Raw genomic sequence first — 15,938 nt, 5'->3', positions numbered from 1 at the left:
ACCATTGGTCATGGGATGTAATCACTATCAGGACCCAATGGTGATGTAGTCTTCTTCATGTTCAGGAATCTTTGTCTTGCAATCAGTTTCATGATTTTTGCCAGCTTTTCCCTTCCTCGAAAAATGAATAACATTGGGCTTTTAACAGAAGCAGGAACCCTGACTGTGTGCTGTCTGCTTTAAACAGTAAATTTCATTGACCATATCTTTCATTCCTGAACAAATAGTACAACGTTGTACTTACATGTTTTTTTTTAACTTTAATTATTAAATTCCATACTTACTAGTAATAAATTACATTTAAAAAAAACAATGCACTGACAACAGAAAAACAAACATGATCTCAACAAACTGCACCTCTGATCTCTTCAATTTGTTGTTGTGAGAAATGTATAACGTGAACTATTATTGCCTTTCAACTGCCCTGAGGCAAAGTACTTGCCCAAAATCAACTGACAGATTAAAGTTTACAATTACATGCTCACCCAATAGTTGCTTAATTCATGGTGTGCAGTAGAAGGTAGGCTTGGATGGGGGGAGAAGTGGGGAGGATGGGAGTGCGGGAGTTGATGGGAATGTGAGGAGAATAAAATGGGATTAATTATAAGATTAATGTAAATAGTATTTGATAGTTGGCTTTGGCTAGATGGCTGAAGTGCCTGTTGCAGTGCAGTATGACTATAGATCCTTAATTTACAGCAATCCGTGGAATAAATTATTGCTCGAGCAGTTTCCCAGCTCTGTAATGCTGATGTCACAGTTTGGGGGAGTAAGTGCAAGGTCTCCGTTTTATTTTCAAAGTCATACCCATTCTGTTGCAAATATCACTGTTCAGTGATCAGGAAGCCGTTGTAACTTTTTCCTCCTTCCACAACCCATGGATAATTGACAAATTGACTGAGAACTGGAAACTGCCAATTTTGGCAGCGTTTTTGTAAATCCTTCTGCAGTAACATCTTCACTTCAACATGGATCGGGGGACGGTCTCACCTGTGGTCCAACGGGTCTATCATAACATTTTTCATAACGTATATTCTATGTATCAGCCAAGAAAAAATCTATCTAGAATTTCTTACCCACCTTACCTATCTATCGTACCACCAAGGATCTGTAGACTATAGAGAGAAATAGGCCTCTTGGCCCACCAAGTCCACATTATTAAGATTCTACCATTTACCTACACATTAGGAGTAAATTATAGTCATCAATTAACACCCAAACCTGCACGTGGAAGCACCTGGGGAAACCCATGTAGTCAAGGGAGAACTTGCAAACTCTTCACAGACAGCACTGGATGTCAGGATGAATCTGGATTACTGGAACTGTGAGGCTGCGCCATTGTGCCACTTCATGTCGACTACACTTTGACAAAAGTCTCACTAAAATCTACCTACTGACCTATTACAATTTGCCTATTTCCACAATAGATTAACAGAGAATACGATCTCGCTGGCTCTCCACTAAGTACTGGATCACATGGACAATAAGAACACGTATGTCAGGAAGCTGTTCGCTGACCACAGCTCAGTGTTCAACATCATCATCTCCTCCAAACGTATTATCAGACTCAAAGAACTGTGTCTCTGCTCTTCGCATGTAATTGGGTCCTCGACTTTCTTATTGGCAGACCTCAATCAATATGAATTGGCAACAGCGCTCTCAATAACCATCAGTACAGGGACACCTCAAAAATCTGTGCTCAGTCCCCTCCTCTATTTTACCAATGCCCATGACTGTGTAGTCAGACACAGTTCCAATGCCATCTTTAAATTCACCAACCATACTATCGTTGTTGAACAAATAATGAATAACGATTCGACAGAGTATATGAGGGATTTTGAAAATCTGATTGAATTGTGCCAGAACAACAATCGTGCTCTCAACGTTAGCAAGACCAAGAAGCTGATTGTTGACAAGGATCCACAAACTGGTCTTCATGGACAGGATTGCGGTAGAGAGAGTCAATAGAGATTTTGGGCGTGCATATCTCTGAAGATCTATCCTGGACCCAGCACATTGTGGCAATCACAAAGAAAGTTAATCAATGCCTCTACTTCCTTAGAAGATTGAGAAGATTGAGGAGATGTCAACTAATACTCCCTTGAACTTCTACAGATGTACAGTAGAGAGCATACCGGTTACATCATGACCTGGTTCAGCAACTCAAATGCATGAGAATAAAATAAATTGTGTGCTTGTGGTAGATGCTGCCCGGTCCAACACAGGTACTGACCTCCTCGCCATCGAAGGAATCTATATGCAATAGGTAGCGAATATCAGAAGGCAGACCCTGTCCATGCTCAAAATATGGTCCTACCATCAGGAAGAAGGTATGGGAGCCTGAAAACTTTGACCACCAGGTTCAAGGAAAGCTTCTTCCCAACAACCATTAGGCTCTTGAACACTAGACAACTAATCTTAATTATATACTTCTATAGACTCTCTTTGGTTGCATGAAGGACAATGGTTTTTTGTACAAATATTGTGGTTATTCATTGCATTTTGTTTGTTATATATTGTCTGTTTGTATTGTGTTTATGGGCCTGTTAAACTGCTGCAAGTAAGAATTTCACTGTTCATTGTCGGTACATCTGACAATTAACAATTCTTGACTCTTGAGTCCTGTTGTCTGTAGGGGGTGAGAGGTCTGGTGAAGATCCTCACCTTTTGGACTGCATTGTCATCACAGTTCCCCAGTGCAGCCAGGGACCTGAGCCCACTGCAGCCTGAGTGATGCTGTGCTTTGTTACAGCCTGTGTCGTGTCGATTTCTTCACCAGGCCTATCATTGTAAACACCCACACAGTGCTGCTAGAGAACAACTCTCCTGTCTGCTCAGCTGGCTCTGAAAACACTTCCCACACGTGTGTGGGCAGCTGAGATGAGGGAATCAAAATAAATGCAGCCGTCAACAACATGAAGCGTGCGATGGAAGCATACCGAGAAGCGACGGTTCCTCACCGTGCCAGCCTCTATCAAAGCCGTCCCTAGCATCAGAAGGTTAGAGTTGTTGTTTCTCAATTTCCCTTCTCTCCTGGTTTAATCTGTTGCTTCCCATCAGCCTTCTTTGACTGATTGTGGGTGCAGCCTCGGTTGCAGAAGAGGAGATCAGTGGGGAGATAGGAGGGGAGGGAGGCCAGATGGGAGGAGAGGTCGGAGGGATGGGAAGGGATGTCAGAGTGGTGGTCAGTAGGGAAAGGGGAGAGAAGGCAGGGGGATGGGAGAGATTGAAGAGCCCAGAAATCCGTCAGAATTCATCAATAGAACTGATTGCAGAAACCTCACGTAGTTTCAAATTGCCACTTCACCAGATTATTTTTTCTCATGTTCAACTGCCCTCAGACTCATCAATAAATAACCTACTATAAAACAGCTTATAGTTCCTAGATACTGAGAAAGCCGTTAATGTGATAGATCTGAAATAAAGGAGAAAATAAGCAGAGGTGGCGAGATCTACAGGGGGGGGCAAAACTCTCAGGGAAAATAATGACAAGACATAAGAGAGAGAGAGAGAGAGAGGTGTATCCTGAAAGAAAAAGAGAGAGGTAGGCACTGAAAGAGATTATGAGTCAAAGGTTAAAGTGGTAAGAATGCAAAGAGAAAAAGGAAAACAAAGACAAATACACAAAGAATGGGCTACAGGAAGCGGGAGAGAGTAGAGACAAATCTGGATGGGAAAGGGACAGACTATTTAAATATAGACTAATCGAACAGTGTTATTGAATGCTGGCCTTTTTACCTGGAGGATAGTATCGAATGATCAAGGGTCAAGGATCGAATGCTGGCTTTACCTTTAAGCAAGAGGAGCAAGAGGGATTACTAATGTAATGTGGTGGTGGAAGGGGAGGGAAATAAAGGAAAAGGTGTGAGAGTGTGAGAAATATGTAAGGGTGTCAGGGGTTTTGAGGAAAAGGCAGGAGATTGAGGTTGAGAGGGAAAGATGGATCAGCCATGATTGAATGGCATAGATTTGATGGGCCGAATGGCCTAATTCTGCTCCTAGAACTTATGAAGATAGCCAAGGAGGCAAAGACAAGGGAGAATTTAGCTTGATTGCAAGTGTAAGGGATTGACAGAAAAAATGTCAAATTGTAATAAAGGGGCTCACAGTGAAAAAAAAGAGTGGAGAGATATAGAGAAAGGGAGAGTGAGAGAAATGTCAAGGAGGTTTCAAGGAGGATGAGAAAAAAAGACAGCAAGAGAGAGAGATGCATAGATAGAACCAAATGGTGCAAAAAGAGAGAGGGACAGAATGGAGAGGAAGAAAGGGGAGCACAGCAGAGACCAATGGCAGAGAGGGAGAATAGATGGAAATGCTGTGAGACAGGGAGATTCAGTGAAAAGGCAGAGAGTGTAGAATGCTAGAATGTGACAGAGTGAGTGGGATAATGAGAGGCTCATAAATGGAAATAAATACAGGGAGAGTGTGGGACAGAGAAGGACAGGAATGGATGGTTGGAAAGAAGACGTGACAGAGTGATTTTTCCAGAGGTGTATTACCAATGTATTAAAAACTAAGGAAGTATTCTCTTAGCACTTGCCCTGTGATGCCAATGCCCTTGTTGATAATAATTAATAATGCTGCCCAATCTTTGCCAGGGATATTTCTTGATGTGTTTATTGCTTCACGGGTGCCAGGGCTAAGGATATCTCTGAGCAGTTGCAGAACATTTTCAATGGGAAGGGTGAGCAGCCAGAGACCATTGTGCACATTGCTACCAATGACACTGGTAGGAAAAGGGATGAGGACCTACAAAACGAATATGAGTTCAGAAAGTGGTAAAAAAAAAAACAGGACGACAAGGGAAGCAATAAGTTCATGTTCAAAGTCTCTGATTACTCCCCTGTGCCATCTGTTAGTAAGCATAGAGATAGAAGGATAAGTGAAATGTCTATGTGGCTGAGGACCTGGTGCAGGGGGCAGGGATTCAGGTTCTTCGATCATTGGGGTCTCTTCTGGGGCAAAGGTGACCAGCATTTCCTTTCTACGCATTTTACATGCTCTTTTAGCCCTTCTCGTTATCCAGTAACCCAAACATTCCTTCCAGATGAAGAGTGAATTATTTGTGTCACTTCCAATTTGGTGTATTGCATTCAGCCCTCACGATGTGGTCTCCTCTAAATTAGAGAGAAACCAAAAATGGATTGGATGAGTGATTTGCAGAAAACCTCCCTTCAGTCCAAACTGGTGATCCTGAGCTTTCAGCTGCCTAGCACTTTAATTCTCCTTCTCACTTTCTCTCTCCCCTTTTCTGTTCTTATCATATTTTATTTCCATCCCCTTCAGACAGCACAGCTGTGATTAACATATCTTCCCCACCCTCCCTCAGCCAGCACCACCTTCCCTTTTATTACTCTATCTCTCTTGGTCTCGGTCCTGTCACACACACTCCATTGTCCACCGCACTCCTATCTCTTTCTGCAACTTAAAACACTTTTCCAATTCAGATGAAGGATCATCAACCTGAAATATGAATTCATTTATTTCCCTCCTCAGGAGCTACCCGACTGCCTGAGCACTTCCAGCATTCTCTGTTCTTACTTCACTGGATGAGTGTGGTTTCAACAACCACTGAGAAGCTCCATACCAACCAAGTGAAAGTGCCGCACTTAACTGGCATCTCACCCAGTATGCTACTTCTGTACACTACTGTTACATAATGGTTACCATCTACAAAATACACTTACCCAAGACATTGTGAGTAATAATCAAGGATATTGGTGAGTAAATGATCCGGGTGACCAGTGAATGTATTAAGCAAGAGTATTGGGTGTTTTATCGAAGAGATCTGTGTGAATGGTTCTCAGCTGTTAGGTTTCTTGCCAATATAAACACCTCAAGTGCACCTTAATGGCTATATAGCACGTTGGCATATCCTGACACTGTGAAAGAATCTAGAATTGGAATCTTCTATATCCCAGGAATAATTGACGAGGTCACTATGAAATCTCATGGTATCAGGTAACACACAGACCGAGGAAAGCTCTTCCTGAAGCTACCCACTGATGAATTGGAACTCCTTAATTTAGAGAAACACTTGGAAGAACAGAAAATAACAAGGCAACAGAATGGACTCTGGGTGTTGACCAATGTCTATCACGAAGGGTGGCTTGGAAACGCCAGCACTCACTGAGGTGGTCAGAGAAATAACTATCTGCATCAGGTAGAGAGTGAACTAACATGAGGGCTAAACTGGGGTGGGAGATTGCAACCTTCATGTGGTCCGCCCTGTTTCGACTAATGCAATCAACCCGGCGTGCACCATCAAATAAGACCAAAGAGAACAAGTTGTACTACAACTTTAGGCTGTGCACGCCAAACGCAAGAAGAAGAAGGGCTAAACTTACCTGTGGTATGTACATCTACCCATTATAACTGGCAGAAGAGTCCACCAGAAGAGTCCACAGTCCTTGAAGAAGCAAAAAGCCCACCTTCATAGCGATGAGCCTTTTCAGGGTCCACAACTGGAACCTCAGAAGTGGGCTTCCATGAAGTAACAGGAAATTAGCAGCAGCAGAAATAGGCACTGCTACGACGTGGCATATCCTTCACTCTACCACTATTACCAGGAAGGGAGAATTGAAGGGAGTTAATGAGCATGCAAGAGGAAATAGGTTGCATGGAAATAAGTAGAGGAGTGGGGATGCTGGCGATTGCTCAGAAAGTCAGCATCAATGTGACTTGGTGGTGTCGCAGGTAGATAGGTTGGTAGAGAAGGCTTTTGGTACATTGGGCTTCATCAGCCAGGGTATTGAGTATAGTAGTTGGGGTGTTAATCTTACAGTTTTACAAGATGTTGGCGAGGCTCCATTTGGAATATTGTGTTCAGTTTTGGTCACCCTGCTACAGGAAGGATGTAATCAAGGTAGAAATAATGCAGAAAAAAATTACCATGATATTGCCAGGACTCAAAGGCCTGAGCTATAGGGAGTGATTGGGCAAGCTAGGACTTTTTCCTTGGAACACAGGAGGCTAAGGGGTGATATTATCAAGATGTATAAAATCATGAGGGGAACTAATAAGGTGAATGCACAGAGTATTTTATCCAGGATAGGGGAATCAAGAACCAGAGGACATGGGTTTAAGGTGAGAGGGGCAAGATTTAAAAGGAACCTGATGGGTAACTCTTTCACTCAGAGGGTGGTGGATTTAGGGAATGAGCTGCCAGAGGAAGTAATTGAGACATGTAGCATAACAGCGTTTAAAATATATTAGAAATGGTACATGGATAGGAAAAGTTTCAGGGGATATGGGGCAAATGGGAGTAACTTAGGGGCATCTTGTTTGGCATGGACGAGATCGGCTGTTTCCATGCTGTATGACTCTATGCTAATACAGTCCAAATATACTTCAACTGCTCCAAAGTGTATGTGGTAGAACACAGAACAATACAGTATGGGAACAGTGCCCTTAGGCCCACAATATTTGTGCCAAATATGATGCAAAGTTAAACTGATTTCATCTGCTTTACATAATCCATATCCCTATTCCTCACACTTCCACGTGCCTATCCAAAAGCATCTTAAATTGCACTATCATATCTACCTCCACCACCACCCCTGGCAGAGCGATTGAAGCCCCCACCACTCTCTATGTAATAAACTTGCCCCGCACATCTCCATTAAACCTTACCCCTCTCACCTTATAGTCAAGCCTTCAAGTGTTGGCCATTTCTATCCTGGGACAAATGTTCTGATTGTCTACCCTATCTATGCCTCTCATAATTTTATATACTTCTATCAAGTCTCCCTTAACTACCGATGTACCAGAGAAAACAATCCAAATCTATCCGACCTCTTCCTGTAGCTGAAACCCTCTAATCCTGGCAGCATTCTGGTAAGCCTCCCAATGTTGTGATATAAATGCAATAAAAATTGAATTCTCCCCTTTAAATTATTGATGACTGACAAATGTTGATGGCAATGATTGTTGAGGACATGAGTGAGTGGATGAGTGAGTAGGTTCAAGGTTGAATGGTTTTCAGAAGTGACAATGAATGGCTGAGTGAGAACAGCCAGCATCAGTCATGACTCTCAGCAGCTGTCTCACTCTACCCCGAAGATTGGCTGAGAGTTCAAGTTGCTGGAACAAGCCCAAAAGTTTCAGTTGCCAGTTGACTCATAGTCAGGAACAGTCGCTCATTTGGAAATACCACCTTTTGGATGAGACAATGAACTCAGATTGCCGTGAGCATGGGCAAAATGATCATAAGACAATGAAGATAATGGGAGAAGTGCGGTATGGTGTACCTCGGTGATTGCCAGTCACCATCTGAATCTGAATGGCTGATGGTGGGTAAATTTTGAATTTGTACACAGCTGGAGATCTGTTGCAGCCTTCCAGCAGCATGAGGCAGCTGGTGCTTACACTAGACTGTATACAATCCAATGCTAGCAATGCCTCAACAGCATCTTGCATTTCTGGGCATCAAGGTTATTTATGGTTTTATTTACTTGGCCGTTGTGCGTGTGGCTTACAGTTGTCCCATTGCTGTCGACTCTGTTGATTTTGAGAAATTATAATAACTTTTTTAATGATGAGGATGGGATGTTGGCTGAATGGGTCATGTAGATATCCAGGATCTTTAAGTGTAAAACTTGGGTTGAGAAACATGCCTTCTGATACATCCGCAATTTTGGTAACAGCTTACATTCAACCAGGCTGAGGTTAGCTCACTTCCTCCATATCTCATGTCACTTCTGCTCACCGCCCACGCAGTACTGTTTCACTGTTTTGCAGCAAACGCTTTTCAGAAATAATATTGCTGCTAAAATTTGCAAAGGACCTTTGGAGACTCGGCTTGCAGCTCAGCAGTCCTTCTGTACTTCCCCTTCACCATGTCTGTGAAAATACAAAAAGCAACCTTGCCGAAGATTACTCTTCCTGAGGCTGGGATTATTAGTATTTCACTATTTCAGGAATAGCAAGCAAAGGTTTGTGCTGCTCTGACATTACCTGGTTGCGTTGTAGGGTAAACTCTCTCTCATGCTGGCTCGTTCTGTACAGGGGATAGAAGCTGGGAGTGCCAGACTCAGCAACACAACTTGCTAAGGTAAGTAACAATTAAAGATAATAAGGGAATATGGGAAAAAAAATCATGGAGAACAATTTGTGTGGACTTGTATTGGGAACGTCACTTGTATCTATTATGATCAAGCTGTGTGTTTGATGTATAGCAGTTAATACGTTTCATGTCCTTTAGGAATCAGGCATATGTTTTCATATAACTCATTGGGTGGTTTATGGATTCATTAGATATTGGGTCCACACGGTGATTGTCAAAATAAATACTGAAGCTGCAAGGAGTGTATAATAATAACTAGAAAATCACCCCATTTTAGACGAGAAAATAAGTCAAAGCAGCCCTTCCTCCATTATCCTCATTCATCATTCACACCTCAATTGGCATCCATTATACACAGGCCTCAAGATAAGATGAACACAGATGAGAAAAAAATGTATGACACCAAATAGACACTTATTGTACTACTGCATATAAGAACAATTAAAAACAAATACGCTCAGCTAATGATATCCATTACATACAAGAAATTGATTTTATTTTTCAGCTGAGGAAATGGCCACATACAGTATTTGCCTGTTTGTCATGCATAAAATATATGTAAAAATTATTCTGTGCAAATTTTAAGGCATTTACACTGGCTGGAAGACATGCCCATCAGGGCCAGTGTTATTGATTCAGAACCATTCATACACGTGAAGACGTGATCAATGTGTGTAACATTCATTTCCCATTTAACATTTGAAATTGATACACATTTTGTAAGTTGCAGTATGATCTCTGTTTTGTGCAGATATAAACTAATAGTTCTCCCATTTGGTTCTGGAACATCAATGCTTTGTACTCTCCTTGTGTCGGCCTGATTGTGCGATAGTACAGCTCTAGGTTTTGAGTGACTCAAACTGCGTTATGATCTGCAATATGATCACAATGATCACATTATACGAAAACACATGGGAATGATTGCAGAGGTGTAAGGAGATAGGCAAAGGGGTGCAGCCAAACAGTGTAGATATGTCGCCCTCCTCCCACGTGCCTTCGTTCACTATCGCCATGTTTGCACGATTACAGTAGCTCCCATAGAGGGCCACTTCCCATGATTCTTAGTGGCAATAAACCACCACTGGAATCTCCGCAAGCAGCTGCCATTGGAAATTTAGATGGTCACAGATAAAGACACCAAAGTAGGAGAAAGGTACTCCAACAATTTCTTGAAGATAAACTATACGAGTTGAGAAAATCGTAGCAAGTTGCCAATTAATCACAGGAGTTAAATATTTAACGCACCATATATGGGTGAAATACAATTTCTAGGTATACTGCCTACCACAAAATGCACCTCACTTTTCATGTGTCCAAATTCTGTTATACGCAAGACGAAACATTGCCATTACATACAACTCCAAGTGAACACCAATTCTCCACACATCACATGATCCACAATATAAAGAATTTGAACCTAATTATACACAACTATAAGAGAACAACATTACATTGTACTTACACCAAGGGAATCTCTATAACATAAATAAATTAATATTCAAGAGTGAAGAGAGTCAAGAGTGTTTTATTCTCATATATATATATATGTAGTACATACTGAACTTTCTTCAGGATATATGACAATAAAACCATCTTGTTACAATAAAACACGTGTGTGTGTGTGTGTGTGTGTGTGTGTGTGTGTGTGTGTGTGTGTGTGTGTGTGTGTGTGTGTGTATGTGTGTGTGTGTGTGTGTGTGTGTGTGTGTGTGTGTGTGTGTGTGTGCGTCTACGTCTACGTCTACGTCTACGTCTACCTAAAATTGGAGAATTCAATATCCATGCCATTGGGTTGTCAGCTTTCCAAGTGGAATATGAGGTCCTATTCTCAAATGGAGGAGGAGGTGCTCTTTATGTATTCTGGTTTGTGGAATTTATTCTGGTCTTGCAGTGGGGTACCCCAACACATTGTGCTTACATCATCTATACATACAATGACATAATTGCTGCCATTATTGCCTTCTATGAATACTTTATTTAATTCTTAAACAAAAATGCACCACAGCACTACTTTTCAGCTCTTTCATTGTGGCTCGTAGTGGCTAGTTGTTGTTTCATTTCTATGTATACCTGTTCCTGCTCCCTGATTGCTCTCCTATGCTTCTGTTGAACTGGAAAAGCAATAAACACCAGAGCACAAGGTTGTTAGATTATGGCAGTGTATAATTCTGCTTATATTGATGGTCCAGATGAATGCCCAGTTTTGCGCTTACATCTATTCTGAGTCTATAATTGTAGTGCAACCCAACACAACAGAGGGTGTCTCAGGAAGATGGGACCTTGTTATCTCTGAGAGGCGGCACAGTGGCACAACGGTAGAGCTGCTGCCTCACAGTGCCAGACACCCAGGTTCAATCCTGACCTTGCGTGCTGTCCAAGTGGAGTTTGTACATTCTCCCTGTGACCACGTGGGTTTCCTACCGGTACTCCGGTCTCCTCCCACATCCCAAAGATGTGCATGTTTGAGTGATTCGGATGCGAAAGTGGGATGACATAGAACTAATGCCCAGGTGATTGATGGTTGGTGTGGACTCAGTGGGCCGAAGGGCCTGTTTCCACACTGTATCTCTAAACCAAATTAAACTAAGATGAATTGGTGTGGTCAAGGCCTGTAGCGTGTATCCAAGAGCAGCCACGCCAAATTGCTACCTTAAGGATAAGCTGCTGCTCTCCTGTCACTAAATCCTTTGATTTAGTTTCATACAGTCAACATCTGAAAGATTTTAGTTTGGCAAGACCGTTCGTTGTTCTACTACTCATATTTTCTGATTAAGCTCAACTTGCAATTTTTTAACCAATGTTTCATGGTGTTATTTGTCTTGTTAATTGAACAAGCGAGGAGAGTGTGCATAATATCTTACCTTCCCTCATGGTAGATTTTACTGACAGAAATGCATTTCAATAAGGCTCGGGGATCCACAGGAGTTTGGAGAAGAGGTGGCGGGGAAAGCCCTCCCTCCCCTGGGTGATTGCAGAATGTTAATCTTTACTACGCGGGTGAGGAAAATTAACAAGTTACATGGATAACTAAAAACATTTGCCCCTAGTGCACTTCTTCAGCAGCTCCGCAATGGTTCCTAGTAATTGCCAAAGGACCAGGAGGTCTTGCTGCTTCAGCACCAGTATGAGGTTGCAAACCTCCATGATTATTTCAAGGAGTTCTGAGTTGATGAAGATCTGGGAGGGTTTGAACCTGTCTCCCCCTATTAGAAAGGAGAACTCCAGAAGGGGAATGAAATCTAGTCTAGAATCTGAAGGAAGCGGTTATATCGCTGAAAGATGCAGGAGGACTTTCCACAAATGTAAGACTAAAGGACAGATTATTAGAGGTATAAGATTTTTTTTTTAAATGATAAAACAAAATGGGGTTGAGAGAAACAAGGTGCAGTTTTTATATACTGGCAGGATCGTGGAGGGTATATGAGTGGGTGTTTCCTCTCTTCTACTTCAGTGTCAGTACATCACCCAGGGTATAATATGATAAATTTACTGAATATATCAGATAATTGATTTTTGTCGACACAGAAGGAAGCCAGTCAGCCCATTAGGACAATGCCACTCTCAGAAGAGCAATCCCATCAGAACCATTTCCCGTCTCCTGCATCATATTCTAGAAACATAGAAACATAGAAAATAGGTGCAGGAGTAGGCCATTCGGTCCTTCGAGCCTGCACCGCCATTCGATATGATCATGGCTGATCATCCAACTCAGTATCCCATCCCTGCCTTCTCTCCATACCCCCTGATCCCTTTAGCCACAAGGGCCACACCTAACTCCCTCTTAAATATAGGCAATTAACTGGCCTCAACTACCTTCTGTGGCAGAGAATTCCACAGATTCACCACTCTCTGTGTAAAAAATGATTTTCTCATCTCGGTCCTAAAAGACTTCCCTCTTATCCTTAAACTGTGACCCCTAGTTCTGGACTTCCCCAACATCGGGAATAATCTTCCTGCATCTAGCCTGTCCAACCCCTTAAGAATTTTGTAAGTTTCTATAAGATCCCCCCTCAATCTTCTGAATTCTAGCGCGTACAAGCCGAGTCTATCCAGTCTTTCTTCATATGAAAGTCCTGCCATCCCAGGAATCAGTCTGGTGAACCTTCTCTGTACTCCCTCTATGGCACTCCCTCCTTCTCACTTGCCTGTTAACACCTCCTTCAGTGATTTTTTCCACTTACCTACATTACAGGTTAATTTACTGTGGCCGGTTAACTTGGCGGTACATATTTGGGATGTGGGAGGAATCCCATGTGATAACAGGGAAATCATTCAAACTCCACACAAACAGCACCTGCGGTCAGGATTGAACTTGGGTCCCTGGGATTGTGAGGCTGAAAGGTAGAGACTAAGGGGACTGTATCTGTGATGTTGTCAGTTTCTCCGATGAAAGTACAGATTAACTACTAATGATAAATGTTTATATTCTACACAGAGACTCAGAATAATTCCAGAGATTGGAACGCCCACGAAGGAGACATCAAACATGACTGCTCCATCTGAGGACAATAAAGCAGACATGAATACTGAGAGATAGCCAAGAATCAGCAACTCAGAGCTTCTTTCTACAGTCCCATAGACTTGTCCAGTCGGGTTTAAATGATACACCACCCACCTCTACGGTTATTGTTCAACTGAAGGTTTATCCCCTTCTCAACCGAGCTCCCCTCGGACAATTTGTTCTCTTTTATCTGTCAACAAAGACTTCTTCAGAACTCTTCAACCAGCCAGCAGGGATCTTCTAAGGCCTGTAATTTTTCTCTGGCTGACTCTACATTAGGTCTCCAAACATCGCAATCAAAGAGAATGGGCAAAGCTCAACTCCAGAATGTAAAGGATCCATCTCTACCACATCCATGTCAAACTGGATCCAGACTAAAACCTACCCATAAAACCACTGGAGACCACCCTCCTCTCTGTGCACCCAGGCTGCAGCCTTTCCCCAATTCACCTGGACTTCACGTTACCTCTCCAGTCACTCGACCTCAAACTGCTCCTGAAACCACCAGTTCCCAATCTACCCCTTCAGTTCCCAAGCTGAAACCAACTCTCTGTACTACTGGACTTGAACTACCACTCCAAACCTCATCATTCCAACCTCTTTCCCATATCTCTGGGCTCTATCCTTTGCCTCAAACTGCCAGGATCCACCCTGCCTCAAAGTCTCTTGGTCTACAAACTTCTCTTCATGACCCCAGTCTCCAATCTTACCTCCATCCCTCAAAATTCCACCATCTCCCTCTAACCCCAGGGCTCCAAACTCCCTTCTTTACTCTCAGGCTCCAACTTCCCACCCAAACCTTAGAGCTCCAATGTCCCCCGCACATCCCAGAGCTCCAAACTTCCCCCTGTACCCCCAGATTCCAATCTTCCCCACAAACTGCTGGACTTCCAACAACCTGTATCTCTGGGGTCCAACATCCCTACCAGAGCCCAGAGCTCCAAATGCCATCGTTTACGAAAGAGCTCCATATAGTCCAGCTTCCAGAGAATGTTCAGCAAAACAAAGCAAATGGGCAGAGAAAATTTGTGTGCAATGAATGTGGGAGGGACTGTGCAAAGCGCAGTGCTCTTGAGAAGCATATCCGGTCTCACACTGGAGAGCGTCCCTTTCCATGTATAACCTGCGGGATTTCTTTCAAAACGCAGAGTAACCTGTATAAACATAATAGGACACAAAGTCATTTGCACAACTGCCTGCTTTCTGCTGAATTGGTGAGAAGCAACAGGCTAGAGTTGAGTCAGGTGAAGGACAATTATCCTTGTGAAAATACTGATCAGGAAACAAAAGGAAATTGTCACATTGACCTGCTTGTGGCTAACTCCAGCAGTGTTGGTCATACAAAGAAGCAAGATTTCACAAATATTGTGCAACGGGATACGTGTTGGAGGAAGGTCCACGCTACTGACAAAAAGGAGGACGGCTCACTGGATGGAGAGAAACAGGGCAATGTCCAGCAGCAACTTGGCCAAATGGGAAACAGGCATTTGGTTCTACAGAGACAGCAGGCCACTTATTTTGCCAAACAGTGGGTGCACAAGTCTTCGAATTCCAGTGTACAAACCAATGAAAGCACAGACTCGGGGTACTTTTCCCATTCAGACAGTCCTGACCAGCCACAACAGAGCCTACAACACCAGAGCACTGACACAGAGTCAGAGAGGTGCTCTCAGTCCAGTCAGCAGTGGTCAAGTGTCGGGCAAAGTGTACTGGAGTCAGCCGTGGATGACAAAGCCCTGCAAGGCATGCACCATCCTCCACGTGGTATACAAGAGCTGGAGGAGAGGATCTCAAAGCTCATCTCTGACAACAAGGCCGTGGTTGACGACAAACATTTGGAAACTGTGCGGCCAAGAAAGACACTTAATTCAAAGCAAGGGAGCATTGATTTACCAATGCCATACACGTTTAAGGACTCCTTTCACTTTGACATGAAACCTGTTCAAGTCAACAAGAAATCAAGAGTTCCCTCCAGTTTACCAGCATTCACTTACCAACTAACACACAAGTTCCCCTCCTTGCCGGATCAGGTTTCCTCTACTGTTGCTTGTTTGCCCATTATAAGGAGCAACTCTGCACCAGTTAGTAAGGGATGTCTGATAAGTAATGAAACCGCCAATAGTTCAAGCTCTCACCATCAAGCGATACAAAGGAAATCCACCACCATGTCGCTTGTCACAGGCTTGCAATCACACTCATTGGACTTCCATCCCCAACAGCATCGAACCCTGGTCAGGCAAACCGCTCTTGAGAATTTGCCAGCAGGTGGTCTCACCACAGAAGGGCCCAACCCCATTGTTAAAAATAAGACATGTAATTCCAAGGTTGAACAAGTTTCAAAGCACAAGTGCAGGTCTTTAGTTAAGGACAATG

This window comes from Amblyraja radiata, chromosome 23 (genome assembly GCF_010909765.2).
Source record: "Amblyraja radiata isolate CabotCenter1 chromosome 23, sAmbRad1.1.pri, whole genome shotgun sequence".
Classification (NCBI taxonomy): Eukaryota; Metazoa; Chordata; class Chondrichthyes; order Rajiformes; family Rajidae; genus Amblyraja; species Amblyraja radiata.
The sequence above is the reverse complement of the archived record's forward strand: the minus strand, read 5'-3'. Positions refer to the sequence as shown.